This window comes from Pogoniulus pusillus, chromosome 9 (assembly GCF_015220805.1).
Source record: "Pogoniulus pusillus isolate bPogPus1 chromosome 9, bPogPus1.pri, whole genome shotgun sequence".
NCBI lineage: Eukaryota > Metazoa > Chordata > Aves > Piciformes > Lybiidae > Pogoniulus > Pogoniulus pusillus.
Window position 1 is genome coordinate 31,777,856 of NC_087272.1, and position 14,333 is coordinate 31,792,188.

Sequence of the window (14,333 nt, forward strand, 5' to 3'; positions counted from 1 at the left end):
AATGCATGACTAAACAAAAGATGACTTCTAAGGATAAAACTGCATGAAGTCCTAACACCCTGCACTGGAAAATGTCCAGCTGGTCAGGTTGAAGAAGGAGTGGGGAACTAAAATGGAAACATGGTGAAGCATAGGTAGTTGTAGAGAGTTAGAAGGTCTCCCCTCAGCCTCCACATCTCCAGACTAAATGCCTTCCCTTACCTCAGCCATTACTCACAAGACCTGTTCTCCAAGTTTCTCTTCATCTGCAAGATAAAACTTTCAGACAATCCTAGCATGGGTGGGGCATGGGGGTGTTGTTTGGTTGGTTTGGTTGGTTTGGAGAGGTTTTAGGGGGGTTGCTTGCTTGTTTTGTGGTTTGTTTGCTCATTTTTTATTTGTTTCAGTCAAGAAGCTTCTTCTAATACCCAACCTGAACCTCCCCCGCTGCAACTTGAGACCATTCCTTCTCATCTTATCACTAGGGAGAAGAGATGAATACTCATCTTGCTCAAGCCTTCTTTTAGGGAACTGTACAGAACAAGCACGCTTCTTGACAATGAGAATATAAGAAACCCTAAATGTAGCTGTGAAATTTAACCAAGTGGCTAATCATAGAGCAGAAACAAACCAAATGTCTGCCAAAAGACTGCTGGAAAGAAATGTCAAGACACAGAAAAGCTTAGGTATTTTCAACTACAAACATCCACACAATCCTTTGTGCAAGAAATTTTGTCCTTTCACTACTTGTTGGTTGGTATGCTCAATTGAATATCATCTTTCAGAAAAGAGAGCTCATTTTAGGATTCATCTACATACCTTTCTTAATGGAAAAGCACCATTACAGGGGAAACTATAAACTGAAGAAGGGCTTTTCCAACCCAAATGATTCTACTATTCTGTGAACTAGGTGATTTAATATTGTCACTAAACCTGGCTCTAATGTCTGCCTTACCATATTCTTCCAGATTACATCACCATTAGACCAACAGCAACTCGTTACCTGTTCACTCGCCCTGGGATTCGTTGCTCTGCAGAGGAGGGAGGAATTTGATTGAGGGGTCAGACCTCGTAGGATTAATTTAAGTTTGCCCTGATATGTTGGGCTTTCTCTCTGCATACATAACAAACAAGCAAACAAAGAAACAAATGCTGCAGTGAAGAAAAGAGGTTTGTGTGATTTATATTACATGTCTTCCCATAGCTGTAGATGCCATGAAAGAAATGAAAGGTTACTGAAAGATGACTGTTATAACAAGCCAGTGTAATCTGCATGCAACACTCTTGTTTCCCATGCACCTAATTTTATAATGCATTATGCCTTGTTCAAGTGACACTGTTTTCTCCTGATCCTTGCAATCATGATTCAGCCTCTTGGGAACAGAGTTTCATTTATTGTGATTCTTTCCTCCCAGGACTTTTGAATTGCTTGTGGCTTGCTCAGAATGCACTAGCGGAGTTGTCACTGGTTGGAACAGGTATTGTGCTGGCTGTGCATTCTTTACATTGCTACCTACAGACTGATGGATTGATTTGAAAATGCCACAGGCAGTTTTAAAATCCCTTGCTGGGATTGGGTTTAGTGAGATCTGAGGCTGACTGAAACTTGTGCTGATGCCTATCAGTTCTCAAACTCCACTACTATTTAGTGTTTCTAGTTGCATGCCCAAAGTCAGCAGGCAATCACACTTCTGCTGCATTGGGCCATATGGTATGGAAGACAGTGTCCACTAAAATCCATCTAATTTGTTCCTATTTCTTTCCTGCAGGAGCTTTAAATCCTTTCCTCTGTTCAAATTGTTCCCCTTCCCCTATTTCCCACTGCCCCCAGCATGGAACAGCCTCTGAGAACTCAGCCGTGAAGTCCCCTGCTAGCTCCACCTTCAGATTCTTTCAGTGAGCACATTTTGGACAGCATGGCTTTTGCAGACCTTGCTACTGGGTAGAGAAAATGTCTTGTGCTGCTCCTTTTCCTTGGGTGTCTGTGTGCTGTTTCAGGAGGGGTGGGAAATTTCAGATGTCACTATGGGCAAGTGCTGCTGGCAGCAATAAAATGTGGTTTAGCATGATCTGGTGGCCAACCTTTTATTACCCCTATTGGCTTTTAATAGTTGATGCTTAAGCGTGTCATATCTTGGTATGGCTTTATTACTCAGTGTATGTGTCCATAAATGCACTTGTAATAATGTGCAAGTGCTACTGCCAGGAAAAAAGAGATGCTAAGAATACAATTAATTACCACAGTTGGTATCAAGGATCCAAAATACCATCCCACATTACCACTTCTGTATTAACAGGACTTTTTACCAATATTGAAAATCATCCTAGATCCAGCAGAAGAAACGTGCTGGACGTCTGTGGTGCCTTTGTTATGGGATGCACCTTTTCAGAGCACCTGTATGCTTGTTTTTGGAGCTGAAGCTAGGTTCCTCTAAGGACTTGGCAGAATCTGAGCTAATGGCTTTGCCTCTAAGGCTTCATCTGTGAAGGCCCTTCTTTTCTGAACCTGACCTCAGGCCAGGCAGGGGTTCTTAAGCAGAATCAAAGCTCTTTGATTAGCATGGAAGAAACCAGCAGGGGTGTTGTGAAGGGTCGTTCCCACCTCCCCTTTGTCAGCTGCCACCACATGCTACATGGCCCTTCTCTCCCTCTCTAAGTGTGACCTACAGGAAGGTCTCTGCCAGAGTAAATTGTTCTTTACTTAGTTTTCTCTTTCAGAGTCTTGTCTGCTGCTGTTACCAAGGAAAAAGAATTTCAGTTCTCACAAATCTAACCTACTTTGAATACCCAGGGATTTTTACTGACTAAGAATAAACAAACAAATCAGCAAAAGATGCCATTTTTTAGTTATTGCCTTTAAAAAAAGGGCCACTGACATTAATTTAATAAACATAGCAGTCTAAAATATTAGCTTATCTACTCTATACATTATGAAAGCTTTCCTAAATTCAAAATCCTGGTAGATAGAATTCATGGTGCTGCACCATTTGAGTCCCCTGAGGATGTCAAAGGCAAGACTTTGTCATTTCAACATGTTTGAAGGTCAAAACAAGCTGGTGGGAATAGATAAAATGCCCCCAGGTTGTACCAGGGAAGATTTAGGTTGGATAAATCACCTGCCCAGGGAGGTGGAGTGGAGTCACCGTCCCTGGAGGTGTTAAAAAAAAGCCTGGATGAGGCACTTAGTGCCATGGTCTAGCTGATTGGATAGGGCTGGGTGCTAGGTTGGACTGGATGATCTTAGAAGTCTCTTCCAACCTGGTTGATTCTATGACATAAAGAAAAAAATCTTTTCTGAAAGAGTGGCCAGGCTTTGGAACAGGCTGTCCAGGGAGGTGGAATTACCATCCCTGTGGGTGTTAAAAATGTGTAGACATGGTACGTTGGGACATGCTTTAGTGAGCATGAGGGTGTTGGGTTGACAGTTAGATTTGATAATCTTAGAGGTCTTTTCCAGCCTATGAAAACACCTACAGCCCCCTCACCAGGCCACAGAAAGGCAAACACGACCACCAGGTCCAATAGCATACCAGTGGTACCAAGAGAGAAATGTATTAAACGAACAGGCAACAGCACCAAATCCTGCTTTGCTCCTCTCAGATAGAAAAGAGCTGACAGAGGTTATTCTATTTCATGTTGCAACATGCACATTTCTCACAGGTAATGAGGAGAACAGCTTCAATTTAGGCTCCTTTTTTTATTCATTTATGAAGTTTCAGCACAGCCAGAGTGAAAGCAGTTGTTAGACTCTTAACGGTACTTCAGTGTTCGTTCAGCTTTGACTGTGCAGTGGAGTGACACTGTAAAAACAGAATAGAAGATCCCCACAATTTCTTTTGCTGGCTGGCTTTTTCTACTCATCATCCACTGCCTTTCAGAGAAAAATTATGCACAAGCCAGCATAAAGGGAAGGAATCTAAGATCATCTTGAAATATATCCAAGAAGAAGAAAAGTCATGGCCTAGTGTCTGCTATTTGTCTACATCCCCTTGCGGATAATTAACAGACTGCTCCAGAGGATAATTTGTCTCATCCTATAGGGATGAATCAGCCCAGGGACCTCACTGCTGTCTCCAGCTGCTGTAGATTGAACTCTCTTCCTATGACTGGAGATAGTTCAGCCTTTACTGTGAGATCTACGTAGTTTAGAGATAGATGAGAGGATAGAGTAAAATTGCTTTTAAATTAAGACACTGACATACCAAAGTGCCTTATGAAGCTGCTATAGATCAGCTCTGGTGTGAACAGCAAACAGATCTCACAAAGTTCTGCTGTTCCATACTGACAGTCTGAATATCAAGGATGAAAATGCACAGAAATTTAAAACAATGCACAATAATTAGTCCACAAAATGATTAAAAAAAAAAAAAAAAGGCAAATGGGTCATTATTTGTTATAGCAAAGAACAAAGCTATCTTCATAGAATCATAGAATCAATCAGGTTGGAAGAGACCTCCAAGATCATCCAGGCCAACCTACAACCTAACACCCAGCCCTGTCTAATCAGCTAGACCATGGCACTAAGTGCCTCATCCAGGCTTTTCTTGAACACCTCCAGGGATGGTGACTCCACCACCTCCCTGGGCAGCCCATTCCAATGCCAATCACTCTCTGGCAACAACTTCCTCCTACCATCCAGCCTATACCTCCCCCAGAATAATTGGAGACTGTGTCCCCTTGTTCTGTTGCTGGTTGCCTGGCAGAAGAGACCAACCCTCACCTGGCTACAACCTCCCTTCAGTAGTTGTAGACAACAATGAGGTCCCCCCTGAGCCTCCTCTTCTCCAGGCTAAACAACAGATGATGGTTCTGAACTAATAGACAATGGTTCTGAACTAACAGACAATGGTTCTGAACTAACAGGCAATGGTTCTGAACAGATGGTGGTTCTGAACTAATAGACAATGGTTCTGAACTAACAGACAATGGTTCTGAACTAACAGGCAATGGTTCTGAACAGATGGTGGTTCTGAACTAATAGACAATGGTTCTGAACTAATAGACAATGGTTCTGAACTAACAGGCAATGGTTCTGAACTAACAGGCAATGGTTCTGAACAGATGGTGGTTCTGAGCTAATAGACAATGGTTCTGAATTAATAGACAATGGTTCTGAACTAACAGACGATGGTTCCTGATAGTCTGTACTTTTAAAAAGGAAGTTGCTCAAGTGTGAGTTTATTTGTTAATGTCATTACTGAATTGAAGCAGAATAAATTAAACCTTTCTGTTCAATTTCTCAGGATTTCTTTGCAGATACACTCAGGCCTGGCAGCAGCATCACACATACAGAGCAAATCCAGACTGCTCTGCACTTCCCTGGGTTGATTTTTACAGCTTCCATTGAAATTCCACTTACACACGAGACTGTAATTACTGCAGCCTTGCCACAGCTCAGGCAAGGCAGGAGAGTACAGTTTGGAATCACTCTGTCACATGCCAAGCGGCAGGCAGTAAATCTCTAACAACATAAATTAGTCACTTACTGAAATCAGGGGTAATGATTCATCATGTCAGGGAAGAGCTGGCAAAATTACCCATCCCTGGTACTGCTGTTCCTTACTCACAAACACTACAATAATTCGAGCACATGCTCCATCATCTTACTTAGCTGAAGTCATAATCCTTATGAACTGGAAGAAGGCAGAATATTTGTGAAGCTCATCTTGATCCTATCAAGAGAGATGAAGTTGTAGTCAGGTGGGGGTCAGGCTCTTCTCCCAGGAAACCAGTGATAGGAGCAGAGGGCATGGTCTGAAGCTGTGCCAGGGGAGGTTTAGGTTGGATATTAGGAAGCACTTCCTCATGGAAAGGCTGATTAGGCACCGGAATGGACTGCCCAAGGAGGTGGTGGAGTCACCATGCCTGGAGGTCTTTAAGAAAAGAATGGATGTGGCACTTGGTGGCATGGTTTAGCTGATGTTGTACAGTCAGGTTATAGGCTGGACTCAATGATCTCAGAGGTGTTTACCTCAATGATTCTGTGGTTCTGTAAAGGCTCTTGCTTGTGTACTCCAGGGAAAATAAAATGCACATTTTAATCATGATTAATGGTATATGCATAGAATCATGGAATGATTTGGGTTGGAAGGGACCTTAAAATCATAGAATCATAGAATCAACCAGGTTGGAAGAGACCTTGATAGTCCAACCTATCCCCCAGCCCTATCCAGTCAACTAGACCATGGCACTAAAGATTATCTAGTTCCAATCCCCCTGCCATGGGCAAGGACACTCTCTACTAAACGGGTTAGCTCAAGGCCTCATCCAATCTGGTTGTGAACACCTCCACAGAATGGTCATCCACAACCTCCCTGGTCAAACTGTTTCAGTGTCTCACCACCCTTCCTGTAAACAATTTCTTTCTAATATCCATTTTAAATCTACCCTCCTCAGGAGTCAACAAAATAATTACAATTTCAATCAAAGTTTTATTTGTAAGAATGATTTTCTTTTGGTCAAATAAAATCATTCTCAAAGCTGTAATTCTTAGTAACTTTTTTCTTTTTACATTTTTTCCTCCTATGATATACTGTTACATTTTATGGTCACAGTCTTTTTTTAATTGAATTTCTGATTCCTCATTCATAAAATTTTACACAAGTTTTTAATACCTATGAGTCTGTAGACTGATTTGCAGTACACAACCATAAAACACCCTGCTGTGAAGAATATGACATGTATTGGTGTGTCTCTGAATGTGATGAAGCTGAACCAATCTCAGCTGCAAAAAAACTGTTCCATTAGGGGAGAGCCCAACTTTGTAAGCATCCATCCAGCAAAAGCACCTTTTTTTTAACTTCAACACCTTGTAGAAAAAAAGAGAACTTATACTGATCACTATGTGCATTTCTTTTAACTGTCCTGCTTCCACCAACATCGGAACTGCATCTCCAGAAGCTGAAGGGGCAGAAGTGGAAAGAGGTCACTCATGTAAAATAGGAACTGATCTACAGTTCAGTCCATGTTTTGGGATAGCCCCAGCCCAATTCTGTCTTCTTCTCACATGTAGAGTGTGTAAAAATCATAATCCCAAACACAATTCCAGTCTCTCCAACTTGTCCTAGAAAGCAATGTTTTCTCCTCTTTGACATCAAGCATATTTTCTCCAAATTTTAGTCTGTATTGACTAGAATTTCATTACATCTTCTATTTTTTTATTGACTTCTCCTACAGGAGGTTCACCTCAACACAAGGGGGAACTTCTTTACTGTAAGCATCATAGAGCACTGGAACAGGCTCCCCAGAGAGGCTGTGGAGTCTCCGTCTCTGAAGACTTTTGAAGCCTGTCTGGATGCATTTGACCTGAGCTAGATTGTATGGTCCTGCTCTGGCAATGGGGTTGGAGCCACCATCCCTGGAAGTGTTCAAAAAAGAGATTGGATGAGGCACTTAGTGCCATGGTCTAGTTGATTGGATAGGGCTGGGTGTTAGGTTGGACTGGATGATCTTGGAGGTCTCTTCCAACCTGCTTGATTCTATGATCTATGATTCTATTCCATGACTCAATGATTCTTTGGATCCCTTCCAACTCTTGACATCCTGTGATCCTGTGATCTAAGTTCCAACACTTGCTGCCATGTGCAAGGATGCTTCCTACAAGACCAGGTTGCTCAAGGCCCTATCCAACCTAGTTTTCAACACTTCCAGGCTTGAAGCCTCCACAAGATCCCTGGGCAAAATGCTTCAGACCTTTGCAGACTTAAGGTTGTGCTTTGTCAGTGGATGGACCAGCTTTAGCCATGTTATTTACAAACTATTGCAAGTACTGCAGTAAAGAGGTTTAACCACTGTATTTCAGCTCAGGTTACCTGGACTGCTGTGTTAAGGTGTTAGTTTGTTTTCAGCTCTTGCAGATTATCTGGCAGTAAATATTTGGTAAGCAGTACTTTTTCTTTTCTCTTTTTTCATGACCAAGATTTCCAGCTGCAGTTCTTCTCCTTCTCAATAACTGAATATATCTAATTGCTCTTTCCTTTAACTTTAATGCTAGGTTTCAAACTGGTGGATGGACAGGAAAGCACCATTACAGGCATTATTCTAGTGCTGCTTTCCCTCCTGTACATTGATTTGAACTCAAGCAATAAAGTTAAATGGGAAAGGCACTGTACTAGATTTTCAATTACAGCAGAGGCAGGGAGCCACAATTATCCCTTTCATTACTGAAATACTTCTCATAGCTACACAGGCAGAATCCCTGCTGCTGCTGCTTCTGCTATTCCTGTTGCTGTTACTGCTGATCTCAAATTGAAGTGCTCTTGAAAAGAGATGAGGGTATAGGTCACTAAATAGGAGTTAAAAGTGTGAAAAATGTATATTAAGTTAAAAAAAACAACAACAACAAACCCAAAACCAAAAAAAACCAAACCCAGACAAAACAACAAAGAGACATTCCAACCTTTTCCCATATCTCTGCTGCAAAGATATGATGTTTCTTCAGATCTGAAATAAATTATCACAGCAGTAACTGTGCCACTAGGTTGTCAGGGCACATGAAGCATGTGTCTATCTTTCAACAGTACTTACACAAAGGAAGATTTTCTACCAAGAATCCACTCAGTGAACAACTGAGTGCATTCCATCTTTTCTGCACCAGATTTTTACTGTGTTACAAATCACCATGGGAAAAATAAAATCCTTTTTTTGTTTTATATTGTTTTGAACATCTTTCCATGAAGGATATCACAGCTCAGGAGCAGTCCTTTATTTTGTCTATCTCCTTCACTTCAGTTTGGAAGGGAATAGCCTTTCTACCAAGCTCATCAAACTAACTGACCAATTCAAGAGAGGAACTGCACATCACAAGTATTTGTAGTATGGAAGTGGTTTAGCTTAGTCTCTTGTGAGGATGTCCAGCAGTTCAGATCTTGCCTACCAGCCTCCAGTGCGCTTCAGAATTGGCTCCTCTGATAGAATTAAGGTAAAAAATAGGAAGAAAGGGCCCTATGTAATTTTCTCTTCAGAAGAAAATGATGAGCTTTCCTATTAATACTGAGGAAGACGAAGAGAAGGCTTCCAGGAGACCTTACAGTAGCCCTCCAGTATCTGAAGGGGGCCTACAAGAGGGCTGGGGAGGGACTATTGACAAGGTCTTATAATGACAGGATGAGGAATAATGGGTTTAAACTGGCAGAGGGGAGATCCAAACTAGATGTTAGGAAGAAGTTCTTTAGATGAGGATGGTGAGTCACTGAAACAGGTTATACGGGGAGGTTGTGGATGTTCCCTCCCTGGAGATGTCCAAGGTCAGGTTGGATGAGGCCTTCAGTGACCTGTTCTAGTGGGAGATGTCCCTGTCCCTGGAGAGGGGTTGGAACTGAATGATCTTTAAGGTCCCTTCCAACCTAAACCATTCTATGATTCCATGATTCTATGAAAAGAAGAATCACAGAATCAATCATGTAGAATGAGACCCCAGAGCCTCCTCTTCTCCAGGCTGCACAGCCCCAGCTCCCTCAGCCTCTCCTCATAGGGTTTGTGTTCCAGGTCCCTCACCAGCTTTGTCGCCCTTCTCTGGACATGTTCCAGCACCTCAACATCTCTCTTGAATGGAGTAGCCCATAAATGGACAAAGGACTCAAGATGTGGCCTGACCAGTGCTGAGTACAAGGGAGGAATAACCTTGGTGCCAGGGGCCAGTTCATCATAAGGGTTCAGTGGCAGGTTGGACTCGATGATCCTGGAGGTATTTTCCAACCCACTTCATTCTGTGATTCTGTGATTCTCACTAGTAACCAGTGACGAGACAAGAGGAAATGGCCTCAGGTTCCACCATGGGAGATTTAGGTTGGACATTAGAAGAAACTTGTTGATGACCAAGCTGGTGAGAGTCCTGGAACACAAACCCTATGAAGAGAGGCTGAGGAAATAGGGGTTGTTTAGCCTGGAGAAGATGAGGCTCAGGGGTAACCTCATTGTTGTCTACAACTACCTTAAGAGAGGCTGTAGCCAGGTGGGTTTGGTCTCTTCTCCCAGGCAGCCAGCAACAGAACAAGGGGACACAGTCTCAAGTTGTGCCGGGGAGGTCTAGGCTGGATGTTAGGAGGAAGTTCTTCCCAGAGAGAGTGATTGGCATTGGAATGGGCTGTCCAGGGAGTGGTGGAGTCACCATCCCTGGAGGTGTTAAAGAAAAGCCTGGATGAGGCATTTAGTGCCATGGTCTAGTTGATTGCACAGGGCTGTTTTAGGTTGGCCTGGATGATCATGGAGGTCTCTTCCAACCTGGCTGATTCTATGACTGAAACAGGTCTCAAACACTGAAAGAGGGTCCCCAGGAAGATGGTTGATTCCCCATCCCTGGAGGTGTTTAAAAGCCACAGAGATGTAATGCTGAGGGACGTGATTTAGCACCAACATCTTAGAGCTAAGTATTGGTTGGACTCAATGATCTTAAAGTTCTTTTTTAACTCAAACATCTCAACGATCCTCTGATTGTATGACTCAGACTCTCACTGACCACAAAAATAGAATCACATCTGGTTATGTGAACAGACCATATTTTATTCTTACTCACCTAATTACAATTATCAGATACACTTTTTCTTTTTCTTTTTTTTTTCCAAGGGAACCAGAATGAGAGTGGCCTTCTAATGGCAGGTCCATAACAGCAACTATTGCTTTGGGTAGCGTATGAGCCGCTTCTGACTTGTAGCAGCTGGAGATATTGGCACCTCAGAAACTCTCATCTCTGTCTCTGAGGAGAGCAGTCTTTCTTACTTGTAAAACCTTTCCTGATATCCTGGTAATTTACACTCTCACTGAACTCCTACTCTGCAGAGGAGTGCAAGATAAACTTTCTGTCTCTGTGTGATAGTGTCTGATCCCAACATTTTCTGCAGCAAAAAAAGTAGCAGTTATCACAGAGAAGAGTGTGCAGAGCAACCACAAAGTCTGCAGCTTTGCTGCTTGGGCAGGTCCTGTTACGGTGCCCACCCATGGAAAAGAATCCTTTTGTGCAACTGAAATAGCTGCATAATCATACTCTGTACAGCTTTTACAGCACATTAAAAACTGGAATTTTACTCTATTCTATTCTGTTCTCTAACTCAAATCCCACTCAGTGCTGTCAAATTTCAGCTTTAAGTACAGTCATTATTAAATATCAGTTGTTCTTTCTTCCTTCTTCCTACCCCCCCCCCCCCACCTTCTTGAAAGAGGGAGAAACATTAAAACCTTCCTCTGGAAAGATTTATTTATTGTCTTTATGGCTGTACATGTGGTACTGCTTTCTGTATCTCAAAAAGGTTGTCTGGAGATAGGATAAGCACAAAGAGGGCAAGTGACATGATGCAGGACACCTCACCTGCTTAATCAGAGAAACACAAACAGCTGTGCACCTCTCAGCTTGCAGAGAGTGCACCTCTCAGCTTGCAGAGAAAAAGAATGAGGCGAGATCATGATTTGAAATTCATTGATGGAGTGGGCAAGGTGAACATGGAACTGCTAGTCCCCTCATTCTCCAACCCTAGAATTAGTGGACACCTATTGAGACAACAAAGAGATCATTTTAAACCAGTCTAAACCATCTATTGCTGTGCACAGTGAGCAGAAAATTTCCAGAATCACTTTCTACAGGAGATTGTGGAGCGAGATGGTATCAGCTGCTTTAAAAAAGGGATTAGGCAATTCATAAATGATTCAGAAATGATAGGCTTGCAAACTAGCTACACGCTAGTTTGATGCTGAGGTGAATAGTCAGCATCATTAATCCTATGGCTGTGAAGAAGTAGGAGGAAAACAAGTAGCAGAGATTGGCCAGACTTATGCCTTCCCTAAGTGTTATGTCTTACTGTCACTGAGGTTGGTGGACCATTTGATCTCATCCAGAAAAGCATTTATTTCATTCTCACGCTATTTGAGCTTCCAAAGAGTAAAACTTAGTCTTGCTAAAGAGGTCAGTTTCAAGATCTGCTTAAATATTTTCCTGACATTTGTCCCCAGAGCAAGCATCACCACTCAAAACTAAGGACACTAAAAATCAGCTGGGAATCATGAATGCTTCTAACTTGAGCAATGATTTGCTAAGTGAACTCATGATGAGCATTTGGAGATAAGTATTCCAGCACCAGCCACTTGGTATTCAAGTCTTCCTTGGAACAACCCAGGAAAAAGATATTAAGACCTCTAAGAAAAACGGTTGTATTTTATTCATTACTGAAGCATTCACTTCTGCACTTCATGCTCTTTAGTATGTTCCACACATTTAAGAGTTGACATAACCTCCACGGATGGATTTCTTTTGACACACGGGACAAACCAGAGATCCAGAGAAAAGGAGAGCATTAAAGTGGGTATATAAACAAAACATACTTTTCTTCACTTAAATGCTAACAAAAAGAAGAAATGAAAACAAATCTATTAGACTGCAGGTTAGAAAATACTGCAAGTTGCTATATATTACATGGAGTCACAGAATGCCTGGTTGGAAAGGACCTGAAAGATCATCTGGTCCAATCTGTCAAGGTTCTCCATTTTCCTCCCTCATTTTTTATGCTTAGATGATTTACTGAGTGGATTTAGTATTTATATACTAAACATAGATGGAAAAATAAAACTATCATTGTATTGTTGCTTTCATGAATAACAACTAAGATTATAAAATTCACAGAATGAATAAGGTTGTAAGGAACCTTCAAATGTCATCTTGCCCAACCCCTCTGCACTCAGCAGGGAGACCTCCAACTAGATCAAGTCTGATCACGAATGTCTCCAGGGATGAGGCCTCAACCTGGGCAACCTGTTGCACTATGCCACCATTCCCATTTTAAAGTTCCTTATGTCCAACTTAAATTTACCCAATCCAGTTTGAAACCGTTGCATTAATCCTGTCACTATGAACCTTTCTAGACAATCCTTCCCCAGCCTTCCTGTAGATCCCCTTCTATCTAAAACGACTCCCTAAAACCAATTCACTTCCAAGCAAATCCCTTCTCCTTCACCATATCTGGTCTGTCATTCTTCTCTCTTTCTTCCTCTGAAGGTCTCAAGCAGAGTGTCTGGCCCCACCCTCCATTTTCAGCACCACTGATCTCTTTAAGCACATGCTGACTTTACTTTTCATCTCTCTAATTACTTATTGTCTCCTTCGCCTCTCCTCCAGCATATCCCAAGTTTTCCCACCTCTATAGCTGCTACCTACCCACATTGAGGCACTGCAGAGCTGGAGAAAGATGCAAATGAGTCTTTGCACCAGCTGCCTCTTATCAGCTTAGCCAAAATGAGGCTGAATGCCAGGAAAACAAGAAACAGGAGGCAGGCAGGATAAAAGACTGGAAGTATGGGCAGCATACTAAACATCTGCAGCCAAGAATGAAAAGAGAATCTACTCCTGCCCACGCTACCTGCATTTCTCTTATCCTATTTCCCCATACCTCTATGGGTTTTTTAATTCCCATCCAGTGAAAGGTGACAAGCCAAGAATTGATGCTGCTCTGTAAGAGTGTAGGATCCAAGTGATTCAGTGGGGGGATTTGCCTATTTTTTCCCTTTTTTCTTTTTTTTTTTTTTTTTCCTTTGTTCTTTCCTTTTTACCACCCATAGGTCAGGAGTGAAAATATTGGAATTTGTGATGAAAGGCAACAAGAAATCTTGCTGTATTACTCAGGAGAGAAACCAACAGCCCATGCTTGAAGGAGAGTAGTTCAAGCACCTTTGGCTCAAAGCAATGATATAGCCATCCTTCTACATTTCTGATGCCTCTTTGGGGTTAGAATGTAGCAACTGAGAAGCTCATGGAAGAACTGGTTCTTGCAAGATGGATCTGTTCTCGATTATGAACAAATTGAACTCGAGTACAGTTTAAATTCGAATGAAACTCAGCTTGTCTAGCTCCTGACCTCCAATGTCTGCAATTCAGATGGAAAGGGGAGGGGGGGGGGGGGGGGGGGGAAGGGAATCGTAGAAGCTTAGGCTTTTTGTGTTCTTCACAGGAGGATCAATAGCATACAGTTTACTTTAAGTGTGGTGAGACATTGGAACACATTGTCTACAGAAGCTGTAGAGGAGGCTTCAGCCCTGGAAGTGCTCAAAAACAGGTTGGAGGAGCCTTGAGCAACTGGTCTACTAGAAAATTTTCCTGCCCAGGGCAGAATGCTGGAATTCAATGATCTTTAATCTCTCTTCCAACTCAAACCATTTTATGATGTTTTGATGACATTGCAAGGATCCACTCTTGGAGTTAACAATTTACATCAACCATTTTGTTATATGATATTTCTCTAGGTCTCTTCTCTTTCCCTGTACAGAACACCTAACACTGATACTGGGCCATACCACTCACAGCATTTAGCTCTTCACATGAAACCCAGTGGAAAAGGCAAAACTTCTGTTGCAGTGTCACGTCTTTACACAGCAGG